Source organism: Phasianus colchicus, chromosome 9 (genome assembly GCF_987193195.1).
Source record: "Phasianus colchicus chromosome 9, bPhaCol1.hap1.1, whole genome shotgun sequence".
Taxonomy (NCBI): domain Eukaryota; kingdom Metazoa; phylum Chordata; class Aves; order Galliformes; family Phasianidae; genus Phasianus; species Phasianus colchicus.
Window position 1 is genome coordinate 8,184,076 of NC_143444.1, and position 16,911 is coordinate 8,200,986.

Consider the following 16,911-nt stretch of genomic DNA (forward strand, 5'->3'; position numbering starts at 1 on the left):
TGGTGGCAGCAGGTCTCCAGTTCATAACAAAGCAGTTCATGGCAATGCTTTTCTCCCATTCGGAGTCCAGTTCTAATTCTGAAGTGAGACCTGGGAGATATTCCTGGGAATTAGGGGAACAGCAGCAAACTGGGGCTCTGGGCTCCTTCTGTAGCCCAGATTACAGTGGACGAACCCAACAGAGTGAAAGGCTGGTTAAAACCTTCATCCGCATGTGAGACTGGTCCTTTGCTCTCCTGGAGATCTGTGGGGCTTTGCCTCTTTGCATGCCCCCATCCCTTTACAAAACACAACTTCTATGAGATGTGAAGGAAATAAGCTCTGCCTTCCTTTGCCCCATTAGAATCATAGAATATCCCAAATTGGAAGAGATCCATAATGATCATCGAGTCCTGGAGCTGCTGGTCTTCATTGTTACCTGTAGCAAAGTCCTTTGGATTGATGGTGACCCACTGAAGTTGGATGTCGGTGGTGTAGTGATGTGGGTACTGGTCTGCAAACTGCAAATTCAGAGTTAAGTCAATGGGTCATCTTGAACAAATGGGTTAGCAACAAATGTTCCAACTACGCTTCACAGCTCTCGCTGCCTGAACAAGCAGACATGTCATCCTCAGCAATCATTTTCTTTGAGGTTTTCTTCTTGGCTGGGACTTTCAGTAGAATTCAGCAGAATTAAATTTTGTAGAAGAAAGATTTTAAGAATATGGATGCACAAATGTTGGGTTTTACTCCAGGCTTCTTGGCAATACCTTCTCTACATTTGGTTGGCAAGCATGTCCAATGTCGTGCTGTCTTCCAGTGTTAGCACAGTTTGGCTCTGTACGTGTGAATCCCCCGAGGCTCACGTCAGCCTCAGCAGATTCAACCTGGTCCTGAGAAAACCACAAAGGAAACTTGTTCAAGAGTTGAAAAGCAATGGAGAAACAGGCTGCTCTTGGCTCAATATTGCTGGCGCAGCCTAGCCATAGCACGAGCAGCACTGCTGTGCACTCCGGGTTGTGAATCCGAAGCACATCCAGCCCTGTGCACTCCCTCCCCAAACCATGTTTGGCTTTCCAGTGGTTGGGTTTTATCGAGCAGTTCTTTATTGGATTTATCATGCCAGTTGTTAAAGCTTCCAGCTGCTTAAATTTACTTTCTTGTTTTCTCATTTTCTCATCTGTCTTTTCTGTGTTCTTTACAACAAAATCCACACGGCCCTCTATATCATTAACTCCACAGGCAAGTTAATCAAATTTACTGTCAGGCACAGCTATAGCTGTTGGAATGTTTCTAATTTCTTTGGAGGGGATATTGGGCTTACGAAGAGTCAGCCGGTGCCTCCATTTCTGCTGGCTTTCTCTGTAACATGCCCTGCAGTTACCACGGTTCCCCAGTGAGCTCAGATGCTCCACTTCCCACCGTTGTCTTTCTGCTCATTCCATGTCGTGGCTTTGGTCTGAATTTTTGAGTTTAGCACTGAATCATCGAGTCTTTAAGGTTGGAGAAGACCTCTGAGATCCCCAAGTCCAACCCCAACCCATCCGCCCCACTGACCACATCCCTCAGTGCCACATCTCTGCAGTTCTTGAACACCTTTAGGGATGGTGACTCCACCACCTCCCTGGGCAGCCCGTGCCACTGCCAGAGCACTCTTTTGGAGAAGTTTTTCCTAATATCCAACCTGAAGTTGAGCGAACTTCTGTGCTGTACAGCCTTCTCCTCAGGGTGACTGCTTGTTTGGGGCTGCCCAAATGGGATGCTGACCCCTGTGCAGGAGCACTGGCAAGGTTTGCCTTCTGTAGGCCATCCTTTGGGAGCAGATAGAGGTTCTCAGGCCTTTGTGCCGGGCTATCAGTCACTGTGCTCAGGTCGTGTTGGGAGCATTGCTGAATAGTGTCCATGATGTCCTTGGGAAGTGGACTGCTTCGCTGCTTTTGGATGCACGGCTGTAAAGACTTTTATGGGCTCTCCTGCTATGTTTATGGGTCATGGTGGGATCTGGAGGCAGAACAGAGACTTGAGAGTTGTGAGCGTGCTGCTGCATGACCTTGCCATTTTCCTGCCCTTAGTGTTCAGAGGCACATTCTGGAGCAAGTGCTTTTCTTACAGGACTTGGCCATCACTCTTGCGATCGTGGGCCTGTCACACATGGGGCAACCACCAGTGTCCCATAGCCTGCAAGCAGAGCTTGCATTTTGTCCCCAGCTCCAGGTGGCTCATAGCAACGTGGTGTCACCGGGGCTCCCAGACCAAATCACCAGCAAGATGCTGGGGCTGCACGTTGGGCTGGGGTGGCATCTGTAGGTCTCATTTGTTTTTTGGAGACACGGCCCAGGAGGTGGGAAAGGGAGGAGGAAGGGGAGAGGGGCAGAGGAGGGCTGGGAGAAGGTGAGAGAACAGGAGGAAGGAGAGAGTGGGGGCGATGGGAGGAAGGAGCGGAGCGAAGTAAACAGGGCTGGAATTGCAGGTAAAAATAAAGCTGAAGAAGCCCAGGTGGAATTCATGCAAAGTCTCCTCATCAACACTGCGACTCCCTCCTGTCACGGGAACTGTCATCCGGGCTCGGCTCGTAATGAAAGGGAAAATATTTTATTCAGATTTATTAATTTGAAAATGAAGCCCGCCTGTCGAGAGGGGGACAGTTCTTCTCAATCTGTCATCGTTGAACCACACGCTCCTGACACCGGGATTCATTTGTCTTGTCGGCTCTGACAGTCGGATTCTCCCAGAGCTGTTCCTGGTGGATCGCCCTGGGATTTTAAACCGGATGAAACACATTCCGACAAGGAACAGCCTCTTTATTAATGCAAATTACACGAGGAGAGAGCGCGAGGGAGGGGGAGAGGGAGGGAGGGTGACGCCAGCAGACGCGCTGGTTCCTCTCCCTGTATCAGTCATTTGTTATTTACTTTTGCACGCATTTTTCAGGTTTAATAAAAGGAGACTGGGATTTTCGGTGACATTTATGGACGGGTTGGTTAAAAAAGAATTGGTACCGTCGCCACAAATGTATGCAAAAATACATATGTGTGTGTGTGTGTATACGTATATATTTTCATGCGAGCAAGCCCAGCCTCTTTCTTGCTCATCCGTGGGGAAGGGGTGGACTGACCCAAGATGAGGTGCCTTGGAGCAGCTCCGTTAGCCCCTTAGCTCATCAACACAGCATAAAACAAATGCCAGAGCCGGGAGTGTGGAGAGCCTGAACGTATGTGTCTAATGATGTCTCCACAGTCTATAGAATGAATATTTAATAGCGCTTGTCAGCAAGATCTTATAGAGGGATTTCTTTCCTAAAATGCTCGTTAACTCTTGTGATTTCCACAGCGGCCTCGGTTTTAGTGTTGGTGTTTATGGTGGCATCTGGCTGGCTTGTGGCTGTCCCCTGTGTTCATCTCCTCGGGGTCCCTGCCAGCTTCAGTGAAGGCTGCTGCCACTATCACAGCCCTTGGCAGCCCTGTCCTTAGTGATGCTGAAGATGCAAGGCTGTGGGGCTAAAGGGCACCATTCCCAGATGGGGAGGCAATGAGCTTCAGGCCTGAGGACTTTGGGAGCCAGCGGTTCACAGTCCCCCTGGGTCAGGATCTCCTCAATAACAGGAGAAACAGGATTGCTCAAATATTGCCACTGCTCTCCATACATGGGCCCACAGAATCTTTTAAGTTGGAAAAGATTTCTGAGATCATCATGTCCAACCACCCACCCCCACCATGCCCACTAAACCACGTCCCTCAGTGCCACATCTCCACGGTTCTTGAACACCTCCAGGGACAGGGACTCCACCACCTCCACGGGCAGCTGTGCCACTGCATCACCACCCTTTTAGAGAAGAAATGTTTCCTGATATTCAGCCATGTTGTACCCAAAGAGGTGGGTGCCATGTGCCTGGATCACAGCCCGTGGGTAGGTGGGAATCCCTGCGTTAGGGTCACCTTGTGGGTCTGAGATCCTCAGCCCTGAATTCCCACACCCTGCACAACCTCTCCTGGAGAGACGTTCAGGCTTGACTCGAAGCCTGCAGGTGATGGAGAATCTACCACGTCGTTAGGCAAATTGTTCTGCTGGTTAATTAGCTTTGCTTTTAATGTGTGGTGAGAGCAGTAATTCACATTAGGAACAGGGATGTGTGGTGAGATGCTGGAGAGGTGGGGAGGAGGAGGATGGAAAGTCAGAAAATGGACTCGGAATTACAGCAGAGATGTTTTTCGGTGAATCTGTAGTTTGTGAGAGATAATGAGAGAGCAGGAGGAAAAAAATAAAGGAAAAAAAAATAAGCAGAGAGGAGAAGGAACATTTCAGAGGGACCGATGTTATTTTTGAATTTGGGTTGAGTTTTGCGAATACTATTTTTAAGACAGAAAGCTAAAGGCTAGAAATGCCAAAATGCCATTTGGTGACATCTCTGAAATGTACCCTTCAACTTTTCATTGCCAAATGGTAATTTTTTTTACATTTAAAACATGGTCTGGAACCTCAAAAGAGAGAGAGGAAAAAAAAAAAAAAAAGGTGGCTGGATGGAGTATTTGACCCAGATTTATGTTTCTAAGATGGAAAAAAGAGTGAGATGGAGACCTCAGTGTGGTTTGCCCTGAAGGAATGTGTCTCTGTGGCCACCCAGGTACATCAGATGGGTGCTGCCTTCAGCAGCCTGGTGGCCATCAGTCCCCTGAAAGCCGTGGTGTTTCTGCACTGGAGTGGATGCAGCCACCAGCAGAAGCCAAAGGGACATGGCCCCAAGCCCACTGTGAGGACAGCTTTGAGTGGAGCCACCTGGAGTCCAAACCCACCGTGCTCAGAGCACCTCTAGATGGTCCCAAGGAGCCCCCCAGGTCTATGGGGACTGTCTGAAAAATCACTTCTGTCCTTGGATTCCCATCTCCTTGCAAAGCCTGTGGCTAGGGCTCAGCCCTGGGGTAATAGGCATCTGCTTGCAGTAATCTCACCATCCCTCCCCAAACCTACTTGTAAAATAATGTACCTTGCACCAATTTTATCTGTGACATTGCATTAAAAAAAAAAAAAATCCATTAAAAGAAATAAAAGCAGGTGCAGTTTGGTGCTGCAAACACTCCTTCACTCTCATTCTCTCCCTTCCGTTCTCTCTCTCCTTCACTCCTGGTGTTTGCTAGTTTGTATGATTAATTTTATCAATTTTCCTGACCTGCTTTGCCACTGAAATAAATATGACAGCTGCAGTGCTGCCTCAATTCGTTCTCTTGCCAAGTGAGCTGCTGAGATGTGTTTTCTTGTTGATCGCAGACTTTGGTAAATATCAAGTAAATAGACTGAAGAGGATTCATTTCAGCAGCTTGGATTGTCAGGACTTCAGCCCCAGAGCCCATCCTTCAACAAGGAGACAAAGAGAGAAGGCAGGCTCCCGTCCCTCCCCAAAAAAGCAATCAGGAAATTTGCACGCTGTACCGAGCTGTGTCAGCCTGGCTGGTGATTAGCAGTGTCAGCAGGTGTTGTGGTGGGGACTCCTATAGGCTGGGTGGAAGAAAGCCAGCCCCATGGCTGCTGTGCATGGGGCAAGTTTGATGCATGGCGTGGTGACCTCCTGGTCCATTTTCTTTCTGGTCCTTTTCTGTATCTTAGTGGTTGGCAACCCTGCCCACGGCAGGAGTTGGAACGCGTTGATCCTTAAGGCCCCTTCCAACCCAAGCCACTGTGTGAATCTCTGATCACAAATGTGATCCATCATCAGCTCTCCCTTAGCATCTTGGTGTTGTCTCTTGAATGGGAGGGTAGCAAATGGGAGTACCAAACAGACATCACTCTGTTCAGGGCCAGTGTTGGTGACCGATGCAAGGAAGTGACGGGGTGACAGCCTGGCTTTGCAGCCTGTCTTCACATGAATGGGTTGTGCCCAGTACAGCATTTCTCCTGCGTGATTTTGTTTCAATGATCACAGAATCATAGGATCACCATGGTTGAAAAAGACCTCCAAGATCATCCGATCCAACCATCCACCCACCACCATATTTGATATAATGACATTTGCAATATATCTTTTCATTTCCTTTTGACATGGCCAGCCTCTAGATAAGATCTTGTGATAGATCTGCCTGCAAACCTCTCACCTGGTAACCCAAATACCTGATTTTTCAGTTCTGTCTCTCCTGATGGAACTCAGCTGATGACCTCCTACCCTTCAGGGAGTGTCTCCAGGCGATGTTTTTCTATGAGGAGGATGCTGGAATATAGCTGTGGGCATAGCATCTTCAGTGCTTCCAGTCCCATGCAGCATCATGAGCGTGGCCAGATCATGGTTATATGCACCACATTTTGTTGTGCATGTAGGGAATTGAAAACATTAGAGGGGAATTCTGGAGCAGACGTAGGCAGTAATGTGCCTACTGCACTCTTACATAAGTGGCTGTGGTCTGCCTATTTGGAAGTATGTAGGGCCGTGTCTAGGAAAACTAAGCAGTGCTGGAGGACAGTTATGTTTTATTCTATAAATAAAAGGGTTTTTCCTGATTTCTATAGGAATTCTGTATTTTTAGGAGCTCTGTGAGTAAGGAATGCCATCTTAAGTCTTTGCAGTCTAATCACTGATAAACCTGAGCTGTGCTCCAGCTAATTGTAAGGAGCAATACCTGCCTCAGCCCCATGCTAAGGCCTTCAGCTGGCACGTACAGGCAGGTGGGGAAAGGAATAAATAGAAACTTTCAGCCTCCAAAATTGTTCCGAGAACTTGTAAACGTGACCCAGATAAACACGGTGCGGGACGGCTTCCTTGAGTCAGCAGAGCCTAAAATAACGCCTCATGCGACCTTCATCCCTGCGTGTCTGAAGCCTGAAAATGCCTTTTGCAAAGGCTGGGTACCCTGCAAACCACCCCAAGCTGCTCTTTGCTCATCCAGAGCGGTTGTGCATGGCCAAGCCAAAGCTCAGCAGCTTGAAGGCGAGGAAGAGAGCCCCATAAAACATCCGTGGTTGCCTGTAACACCAGAGATGTAGGGCTCCCCTGCTGCCTCCACTCCAATTTCTTGCAGATTGACTGTGCACTATAGCTTTATCTCTTGGAATTATTATATTATTACCATTACTAAGACAATAATTTTCATTAACGACTTGCTGCTGGAAGCTGCAGCTCTCTGGGATTTTCTATCAGAGGGAAGGTCCACCCAACTGCAGGATCCCACCAGGGCTGTGCAGGTGCTCTCCTCTCCCCATGGCTGAGCTCTGATGGGCTAAGCTGGCCAAGCAGATGCCTTCTACCCTCAGTAGAGAGAGACCAGCACTTCTTTGTTGAGCCCAGTGGTCTGGGTCTGACTTCTGACAAACCTTTGGTGGAGCCAGACTCCACTGATGGCGGAAAGAATTAGAGATGACCAAGACAACCAAGGCTGAAATGTTTGTAGGCAGTCATGGGGCATTCGCCTGGAAACCAGGAGCTACTGAAACGTCCCTGCTTTCACTGGCCTTGGGGCAGTTATAGTATTGTGGTGGTGTCACGCTGCTCTAAGACCTTGTGTGGCATTCTCTTGGACAGAAAGCCCAGCCTGGAACAAAGCTCCTGGCCAGCCTCTGTTGTGATATGACTTTTTGGATGAAGTTGCCAGGCATCACTTCTTGATGCTGCCCAGGGGATGGGAATGGGAACAGGGGTGCTTCCAGCAAAGCCGTGGTTCAGCAGCATCCATCCTACTGGTAATACTCAGCTGGGCTGAGCTGACCAGCAAGAGCTGAGAGCAGGAGCGATGGGGAGCAAATGCATTCAGCACTGCCCTCCTTCCCATGGGGATGGCCAGAAGCCCAGCTATGTTGACTGGGCATATTTTTCTCACTGATGCAGCTCACCTTGGTCCAGCAAGGAGTGCGCACAACAGCCGCCTGCCATCAATTCAGATACCCCCTCCCCTCATTTCAAGGACTTGTGAGAGCACAAGGCTTGTGGCTACAGAGATTTACACCCCCTCAGCAAGGGTTAACTTCATCTCGCCGCCACTATTGTCTCAGGACAACTTGTCAGTCTGCAAGAACGTGCCGTAATGGATTTGAAGTGGATTGCTCAGCCCACGGAGAGGGTGATGCTGTATTTATTGAATAGACATTAAAAAGAACATTTCTCAATTTCTCAGCACTGAACTCGAGGTCAATGGATCTTTTTGGCACTGACATGCTGAGTCAACTCCTAGCTTAAAGCTTTTAGAAGGACCAGGGTTAGATGAAAGGATTAGACTCCGTCTTTAACGTTTCCCTGGCAAAATTGTTGGGTTCTAAATCATTTATGTTGCTTTACTCTGCTTTGCTTGGCCTCTCCCCGTTACCTTGGGGAAAAAAAAAAAAAAAAAAAAAAAAAGTTGGCTTTTTTTCGGATTGAAATGACACAAGTTGATTATTTTCACCGTGCTGCCCCGAGATGGAATGGATCCAAAGTGCATTGGGTTCCTAGGGTGTGGATCTGCCCCGACAATCAGACAGGGCTTTGGGCAGTGCTGGGATGTTTGCTTGGGCAGCAAGGAGGGGACATCTCAACCGAGCCCACCAGCTGCCAGCGATGTTTCCATGGATATGAGCAATGCTGACCTCCTTGCTGCCTTGCTTGTTGCTGCCATTCCCTGAGGTTCCTGGCAATTTTGTTGAGGTACGTTGGTGTCACACTGAGGGCAGAGCTGTCGCGTGCTGGGCAAGGTTTGGATGAGCTTAAGAGAAAACCTCGGGAAAGATGTTTTTTGGAACCACAAAGAGTGTTGAGCGGTGAGAAACCGCTGCACATCTCTGGTCCTCATCCTTCTGCAGCCAGCGTTTACCTGGAAAGGGCCCACGGTTTCAGGGCTTCTGGTAGCAGTGCAACAAATAAAATGCAATCCGCCTGTATCATAAAGTCCAATAAAAATGAAACTGAACATCCACTTTGCAGACAGCAAGTACACTGTAAATTTATGAGATCATATCTCGTGGAGGACAGGGTAGTTAAGGGGGGAAGGAAGGGGCTGGCAAAAATGGGAGAGAGCGGCCAAGGGGTAGTAAATATGTTTTCAATAATGAAGAGGCCCGATTACCCTCTTTGCAATAAAAGCGTGCACAAGGCAGAGCTGCTGTAAAAATTACTCCCGAGCAGCCCGGCATATTTGCACCTTGTCATCTTGTCAGCTCCATGCAAATCCGCAGGGCGGCGGAGGGCCAGGTGACCGTCCTCCCTCCTGCAAGAGCCATTCCATTTACAGCCCCCGTCACCCCGGTCCCATCCACCACCCCCTCCTGCTCTGCAAAATGCACAGATTTGCCCGTAACCGTGGCAACCAGCGAGGCTGCAGGATGCAGGGATGGAGCCGAGGGCGGCCGCGTGCCCTGGGTGCTCCCAGCCGGGCGAGGTGGTGGAAGGGGCTTTGGTTACTGTGGGATCCAGGGTGTGAAGCTCACCCCCAAAAGCAGTTGGGAAGCCCCACCTGCAGCCTCCTGCCCTAGCCACAGCACAAAGGGATGTTTCTCATTTTTGGGGTGCCTCATGCATCCTCAGTAAGTAAGCATCCTGAGTAAGAGGGAGCTGGGTGCCATCGGGCATCACGTAACTAAAGCAAAAATATGTTTTGTTTTCTCCTGGCACAGACTGAGGCCTTGCTCCTCCAAAGGGGCTTCCTCAGAAGGCGTGGGTTTAAACTGAATTACTGGAGGTGAAGTAAACAGCACAGGTGCTGCTTTGTGTCGTCTGAGAATCAGTCTGAGCTGTCCTCAAATAAACCACCACTGGGCCCGGGAGAAAGCAATTACACAGGGGCTTAACTGTGCTGATTTAACAAAGCTGCAGTAATTAAACCTCAGACACTCAAGGCTGGGGATTCAGTGCTGAGTGCTGGCAGGATCCTGCCTCCAAAGGTGAATCTGGTCTGTGCTGGCAGCTGGGTGGCTTTAAGCACTGGGATGATTCCCTCTTCCTGCCCCACTGCTTCTTGGCTTTGCCCTGCATGGTTCACAGCCTCCATCTGAGCATTTCACTCATCATCAGCAGGCTCTGAATTGGGCTGTGGAGGCAAACATGGATGGAAGGGTCCAGGATGGGGGCTCCCCATGGAGCATCCCAATGCACCGCATCCCACAGCCCCCAAAGTGCCATCCTCTAACCAGCCCAAGTCATGGGATTTAGGGACAGAAGAAAGGAATCGTGGCCATGCAGCTTGACCTCTGCTATTCAGAGTGAGATCAAAGGAGGGGCAAAAAAGAGCAGAGGGGCTGCTGGCCTGCGCGCTGAATGCTGAAGGAAGTGGGGGGGCTGGGGGATGCAGCTTGTGATGCTGCAGCAAAATGCAGCTTGTGGGCGAGGTCGTCTTGTGAAGACAAAATGGTAATTGGATGCAGCTGGAGCAGGGAAGGTGTGGGCTCCAGGGAGAAAGGATGGTGTGTGTGTTGAGGGTGCACGTTCTTCTGGAGAGCTGAAAGCTAGGGGATTTAGTCCTGCTGGAGGTTAAAAGGAAGAATGCCAAGGTAATCATTGGAGGGGTAAAGGAGGCTTTTGGTGAGTGGTTGGTAGCATTGCTGGATCAGTGTGGGGTATCACTTCCTGGGGAATAGAGGTCCCAGCAAGTCCTGGGGTGTGTGGGTGACAATCTCCACCAGGGAGGGTGGGAGAGGCTGGGACCCCTGTGGTACAGGCTGGCTGGGGATGTGCAGGTGGAAGGGCCCTCTGCCAAGGGAAGGGGTGGCTGAGCTGGTGCCTTGAGCAGGGGGAGGAGGGAGCACTGAGCCTATGAGCAGAACTGGGAAGCCCAGCATGGGCAGCTCGCCCTTCCATGAATAGATGAGTACATCCATGGGGAAAAACATTGTTAAGGGGGTGTTGCCAGTTATTATGGGCACGGTCCAAACTCTGGTGTTGCAGGAGAAAGAGAAAAAGCATGGGGAAGGATCACGGAGCTCGGATCTGAGCAATAAACCTGGGGGAAATGAAAAGTAGGTCAGGCCATGAAGATCAAGTAGAAAAGCGCAGCGTGCGCGTGCAGAGAGAAGATCAGATGAGCCAAGGCACATGGTGAGATACAATTAGCAGGGGACATCAAGTGTAACGAGCGATCGCTCCAGAAGCACATTAGCAGTCGCAGGAGGGCTGCAATTTTGGTTTGGTGCTGGGGGAGAGGAGAAGTGCTCAGCAGATGATGCCAAAGGAGCGTGCTGTGCCTTTTTCCCATTTGTTTTCACCTTTAAGGTCAGCGAGGATCCTGGTTAACAGCAAAGGCCTCAGGGGAGGAAGGTGTTCGGGCATCGCAGAGATAGGTTGGGTGCTCCCTGAGACCTGGGATGAGTGAGCTTCATCCCAGGGTGTCTGAAGAGCTGGGTGCAGCCTTCCCACCAGTAGCTCCCAAGGGATACCTGGAAGATGGGCAGAGTGCTGGGAAAAGGAAAATATCCCTATCATAACTGTTTGAGTTGGGGGGGACGCTTAAAAACCATCTGGTCCCACTCCCTGCACTGAGCAGGGGACAACCAGAGCTCCATCAGTGCTCAGAGCCCAACCAGCCTGACCTTGGCTGTCTGCAGGGATGGGGCACCTGTGCCACTGCCTTTCTGCCCTTGTTGCACTTCACTTTCATGAATCTGAAACATCACTGGTCATGTGCTGGATATCTGTGTGCTGGTACTGGCTCAGCTGAGAGATCAGGCAGTAATGTCATGATAATACCTGTTTATTGCAGTACCGAGGCTGGCAAACTTTGGGAGGTATGACTTTGAGATGCTGAAATTAGGAGAGAAAATCCTCCTGGCCGTTCTGCAGCTGAAACATTCTGGAGTGAATGAGGATACTTGTGCCAAATCTATTCAAGCAAATGGAGTTTTTTTTTCTGGTTCAGATGGTAAATGATCAGTTATGTGCCCCAACCCCTCCTGTTTCTCACAGTGGATGCAACAGGCTCGTAGTTTTTGGATGCCATGCAGACTCAAAATGGTTTTATCTGTCTGTTCATGAGGCATTTTGGAAGGAGGCTGGGTGGAAAAGCCCTGGTGTGGAGAGCATCCCGTGCATGGAGTGCACCCCAAACCAGGGGGGCTCAGCCACTTTGGGTGCTCTAAGCCCGTAATGTGTTGGGTGGAGGAGGACTCCAGCCTGAGCAGCCTGGAGAAGTGTTTCTTAGGCCTCAATCGCACCCATTGCGGGGAGAATATTTAATGTCAAAGCCCAATAGATCAAATGCAGCTGTGGGGTGGAGCTGCATCTTCTCTCTTGCCTACTCCAGTAGTTGGAACAGCAGAACAAATGATTTGGTCATGTTTTCCCTCTGCTTCTTCCCCATCCCTCCTATCGGGGAACCATAAAACAGAGAGAGTCTGCAATTCTCCCTGGTTAATGGCATTGCTCGGCCACCTGAATACCAGTGCCTTGCAGGGAAAATGCCCTATGTTTCCTCAGTGCTCCATGGAGCTGGCTGCATGGCCCAGAGCCCAGCTGTCCCCGAGGTGAGAATTTCTGGATACACACCATTGGCATTGTAAGGGTGTTCCTCCAGCCCAAAGGGTAGGGAGGACCTGATGGGGGAAGAACCAGAGCCCGTGTGCAGGGAAATAAGCTAACAATGGGTAGGAAAAATGGCCATTAGGTTTCATATTTCAAGCCCAGAGTGGTACCCAGTAGGATGGAAAGCTGTTTAACAGCGGTGGAGACTTGAAAGCCAGCAGGCTGCTGGCTGATTTTTGCTGAAATACTAGTTTGTTTGGTTTTTTTTCCCTTTATTATAACAGGTTTAAATGGAAAAGGAGCCATGTGCTTGGGGAAAAAATATATATATACATATATTTTTTTCTAAAGCTCCACACTGTTAACAAGGACTTGCCAGCCATGGCCGCTCCCTGCGGAAGCTCCCTCTGTGGGTGATGCCGTGGTAGAGTTGCTACAGCTCCAAGCCACAACCCTCTGACCCATTGCTCAGAACATGCAGATTTCCAGGCTGCTGTGCCCAGCTTCTGGATTCAATCCTTTCTTCTTTTTCCCCCCGTCCCCTGAACAAAGAGAGGTTAAAATGTAAGGAAGTGTTTCTGAGCGGCTGCACTTGGAGGAGGTAGGGCTTGGTGTGTGATGGGGAAACTAAACCTGCTGGCACACGTTGTTCCTTTGGGGTTTGTCCAGGTTTGTGACCTCTTATGTAGGTCTGGAAAGTGCTTTGCGTGGTGATGAAAAGCTGAAATTTCAGAGTAGCCATTGGAATTGGCATAAAACACTATTAGCAATGTTTTGCTGCTGAAATGCGGTGCATCCTAAAAGGAAGTTCAGGTCAAGGGGAGAAATCCTGTTTGATGGCCATGAAATCTCGCCTTGAAAACCTCTTGCTTTTGCAGAAGACCTGGAGTTGCTGAGGCAGCAAGAAGGGCTGTGGGAGTGCATCATAGGGCAAAGCACAAGAGCTGGGGTTGGATGCAGAAGGTTTCTTCCTAGGGTCCCCCCTTTGCTCTGGGGTTGGGCCCTTGGCTCTGAGATGCCCCAACCTCTTTGCCAGGCAGAGTTATGCCAAGCTGTCATGTCAATGCACACCCAGTGGGAAGGGCAGAAATGTTGCCACGTGGAGGGCCATATTTTCCCCTATTGAGTAAAATATCGTGTAATTTTATCTAGTTACTATAAAACAGTTTATAATCCTTGTTTATAAAAAAAAGACAGGAAATAAAACCATTTTTCACTTCCCCTACTGACAGGGCATGGAGGAAAAATAGGTGTTTTTTCTGCATTTAGTACTTCAAAACAAGTAGACCTAAAAGAAAAAGCAGCAATTAACCACAAGTACCAGCAATGTGTGCCCTGCGTTTCTCCTCTCTGGATTCAGCTGCCAGGAGTGAGTTTGGAACTTGTTTATAGTCACGTTATATCTTCTAGAAGCAATTCTGTAGGCTGGGTAAGGAGGAAAGTAATTGGCGTGTTCACCTTTCAGACTATGGAGCTTTGTGATGAGACCTGAATTTGGTGTGATGCCATGCACGTGTGAGCTGCACCCTTTATGGTTAGTAATGATGAGCAGATATGGTGGACTTATGGTGGAGTGCATTTACGCACAGAATCAAAGGAACATGGAATCATTAAGGTTGAAAGAGACCATCAAGGTCACCAACCATCAGCCCATCACCGCCATGCCCGCTAACCATGTCCCTCAGTGCTTTGTGTACGTAAGGGAATCTTTGTGAAGGGCACACACAGGTGTGTGTTGCACATACAGAGCCATGTATTTCTCACCTTCCACACAAGACCTGCTCTGTGACCCCAGGTGATGAGAGGAGCCTGAGTGTTGTCCTGTATGTGCCTCCTGCATCACCTTGCCAGCACTGCTCAGGCTCTTGCCACCGAAATAACGTGTGCTGTAAAGCCAGGATTAGCTGAATGCTCAGCAGGAATCTTGCAAGGACGCCGGGCTCCTCGCCTGCTGCCTCTTTCTCTAAATAGCCTGCACCCAGGCTGGCAGCATGCTGTGACTAACTCTTGTAGACTGGATTTCTCCAAGGGAGGACCAGTGCTTAATTTGGCTGACTGCGCTCTGTGGGAGCTCTCATCCATGCCAGCTCAAGTCCTTGCAAAAACCCATCATCATTAGTCCTCGAAAGGAGCGGCTGGGATCTTCTCCACCCCCATTTGCACAGGCACTGTGCCTTCCCCCCAAATGAAATTCCCCTGCTAGGCTCAATTACAGCAATCCGCCTTCACGCTCCTTTCCATGCTGCTGGCTCAGCTCAGCCACCGCGCCGTGCCTGGGGGTGGCTGTGCTCCCCCTGGGGACAGTGGCACGGCTGTGGGATGCCCTGGGCACAGCTCTGTGGAGTGGGCAGAAAGCAGAGTGCATTCACTCCGGTGCAATGCATTGGGGTGGGGAGGATGAGGCCAGTGTATTTCTCCCTGCTAACACGTTGGGAGACTCTCAGTGAATAAAACAAATCCGGAGTAGCTCTCATGGCTGTTAGCAGGGCTGAGGAGCACCAGCTGCTTGGCACTGGCCCGTTCTGCTGCCCTTGGGGTGAGCAGCGAGCCGCTGGCCCCTTCTGCAGCTTTCCCATTCCAGCTTGGGATCCAAATCCAAATTTCATGGCCTCACGTGCCGCCTGCACTGGGCTGGGATCAACGCCTTTGCTCTGAGTACCAAACCCTTCCAAAGAGCTGCGTGGTGCCAAGGTTCTTCTGTCTTTGGGGACGCCTGGCTGTGTGTCATGCTGACTTTGGGGGGGTGCATGAAGGGGATGAGGGCAGAGAGGGGGCATGTTATTTTTGGCATTAACTAACCCTTTCTGGGAAACAGACTGAGCCTGGGAGACCTGCTGCTCTTCCTGTGTTTTGCAGCTGTGGCTTCTCCAACACCAGTTGTGGTTGAGGAGGGCTCCACGTCTGCTGCTCAACACAAGAGACTGCAATGCCTGGTTGCAATTAGGAAGGGTTTGGTGGAAGGAGCTCCATTTCCTTTCCCTCTAAGATCCACCAGTTATAAGCACCAATGAGTGTTAAGCATGTCACAAAGTCTTTGCTGGCCAAGGGCACAGCTAGAATCATAAAATGGTTGGGTTGCAATGAGCCCCAAAGCCCACCCAGCCCTAACTCCTGCCGTGGGCTGCCTATCAGATCAGGCAGCCCGTGGCCCCATCCATGGCCTCGGATACCTTCAGGGATGGAACACCCAGGCAGCCTATTCCAGCACCTCACCGCCCTATACAAAATGATCTGGTGGCACTAAGCCAGGGTAAGTTCTATATTGCATCTCTATTGCAAAGCCCTGGAGTGCAGGAGGAGATGGGCCTGCCAAAATGCCTAACGATCCCCATGACAGGTCCAAGATGCTACTGGGATGTGTTGTAGGTGTTTCTTGGTAGGGTGCAGATCCAGCCACCACTGGCTGGGAAATTTCTTTTCCCTTTTCCTTGAAAATATAAAGAGGAGCAAAGGACTCTAAGCAGTACCACACAAGTGCAGCTCTTGGGGTGCAGGGTTTTCTGCCTGCCCTTCTCCCAGCTCCCACCCTGCTGTCATCTCCTCCCTCCTCCTAGGATTCCCCTCCTGAAGCCTCACCCTGCTGTGGCACCTACTGTCAAACGCTTCACACGTTTGTCACCAAAATGTTTTGGCAGCAGCAACATCTCTAGGTTTTGACATAATCCCGACAGGAGACTTTCTCAATTATTACTAATGGAACATTATGCTCCTCTTTGGGAACTCCTGCATGAATAAAAAGGGTCATTAATGACATCTGCGCAGAGCCCGGAAATTATTAGTCAATGCTGATACAGTTTGATTTTATTTTTTTAATTTTTACATATATATTTGCTTAAGCTCCTGGTAATTTCCCACCTTGCCTCCCACCCTCTTCTCCAAAGCCTCCCATGCAAACCAGAGTTGAGCTGCGTTACTGCCAACATTCTTGCTTTGTTCAGGTAAATGCAGCTCCCCTCCCACCGCTCTTCCCTTTTATTCCCTCTTGGCTTCTCTAAAGATTGTAGCTCTCGTTTTGCTCCCAGGAGATCTCGTCGCACCTTCCTCTGGGCTTCATTTTACTGTCAGTGCAGCTCAGACACTCCTTGGGCCTGGAGAGCCCATCATTGCCTGCTTCTCCCGGCTCCATGCTGGGTTATCAGTGCTCCCAGCCCCCCTGCCCTCCCAGGCTTTGCTGCATGACACTTAGTGGGATTGGAGGTCCCCACACAAAACAGAAGCTCAACCTGGACCATTTTCAAGGATTTTCTACATTGCAAACTGTTGTTTTTCCTGTCTTTCTACCAGGTATTCAGTTCTCTCTACTCAATAACCCTAAAAATGACCCATGACATATGTATTTTTTCCCCCTCTCTCCAGAATAATGCAGCAATTGGAGAAAATGGGATTTTGCAAGCAGCTGTTCCCACGTGCGAGCATCCCAGACCTGAGCTGCACCTTCCCAGGCGCTTCCTTTTGCCTACCAGAGCATGAGCACCATGGCACATCACTTCCTAAAGAGTGGGAAGGTCTGAAGGAAGGGAAGGACCTACCTTCAG

At 49.8% G+C, this 16,911-nt stretch overlaps 1 protein-coding gene across 1 annotated transcript in view; it reads left to right on the forward strand.

Moving 5' to 3' along the window:
- The window catches only part of NUF2 (NUF2 component of NDC80 kinetochore complex), a 141,489-nt gene extending 124,578 nt beyond the window's left edge, over window positions 1-16,911 (forward strand). Inside the window, exon 18 of the transcript XR_016469099.1 lies at window positions 16,733-16,911. The gene's annotated coding sequence lies outside the window, so the exon portion shown is untranslated. The remainder of the gene's footprint in view (window positions 1-16,732) is intronic.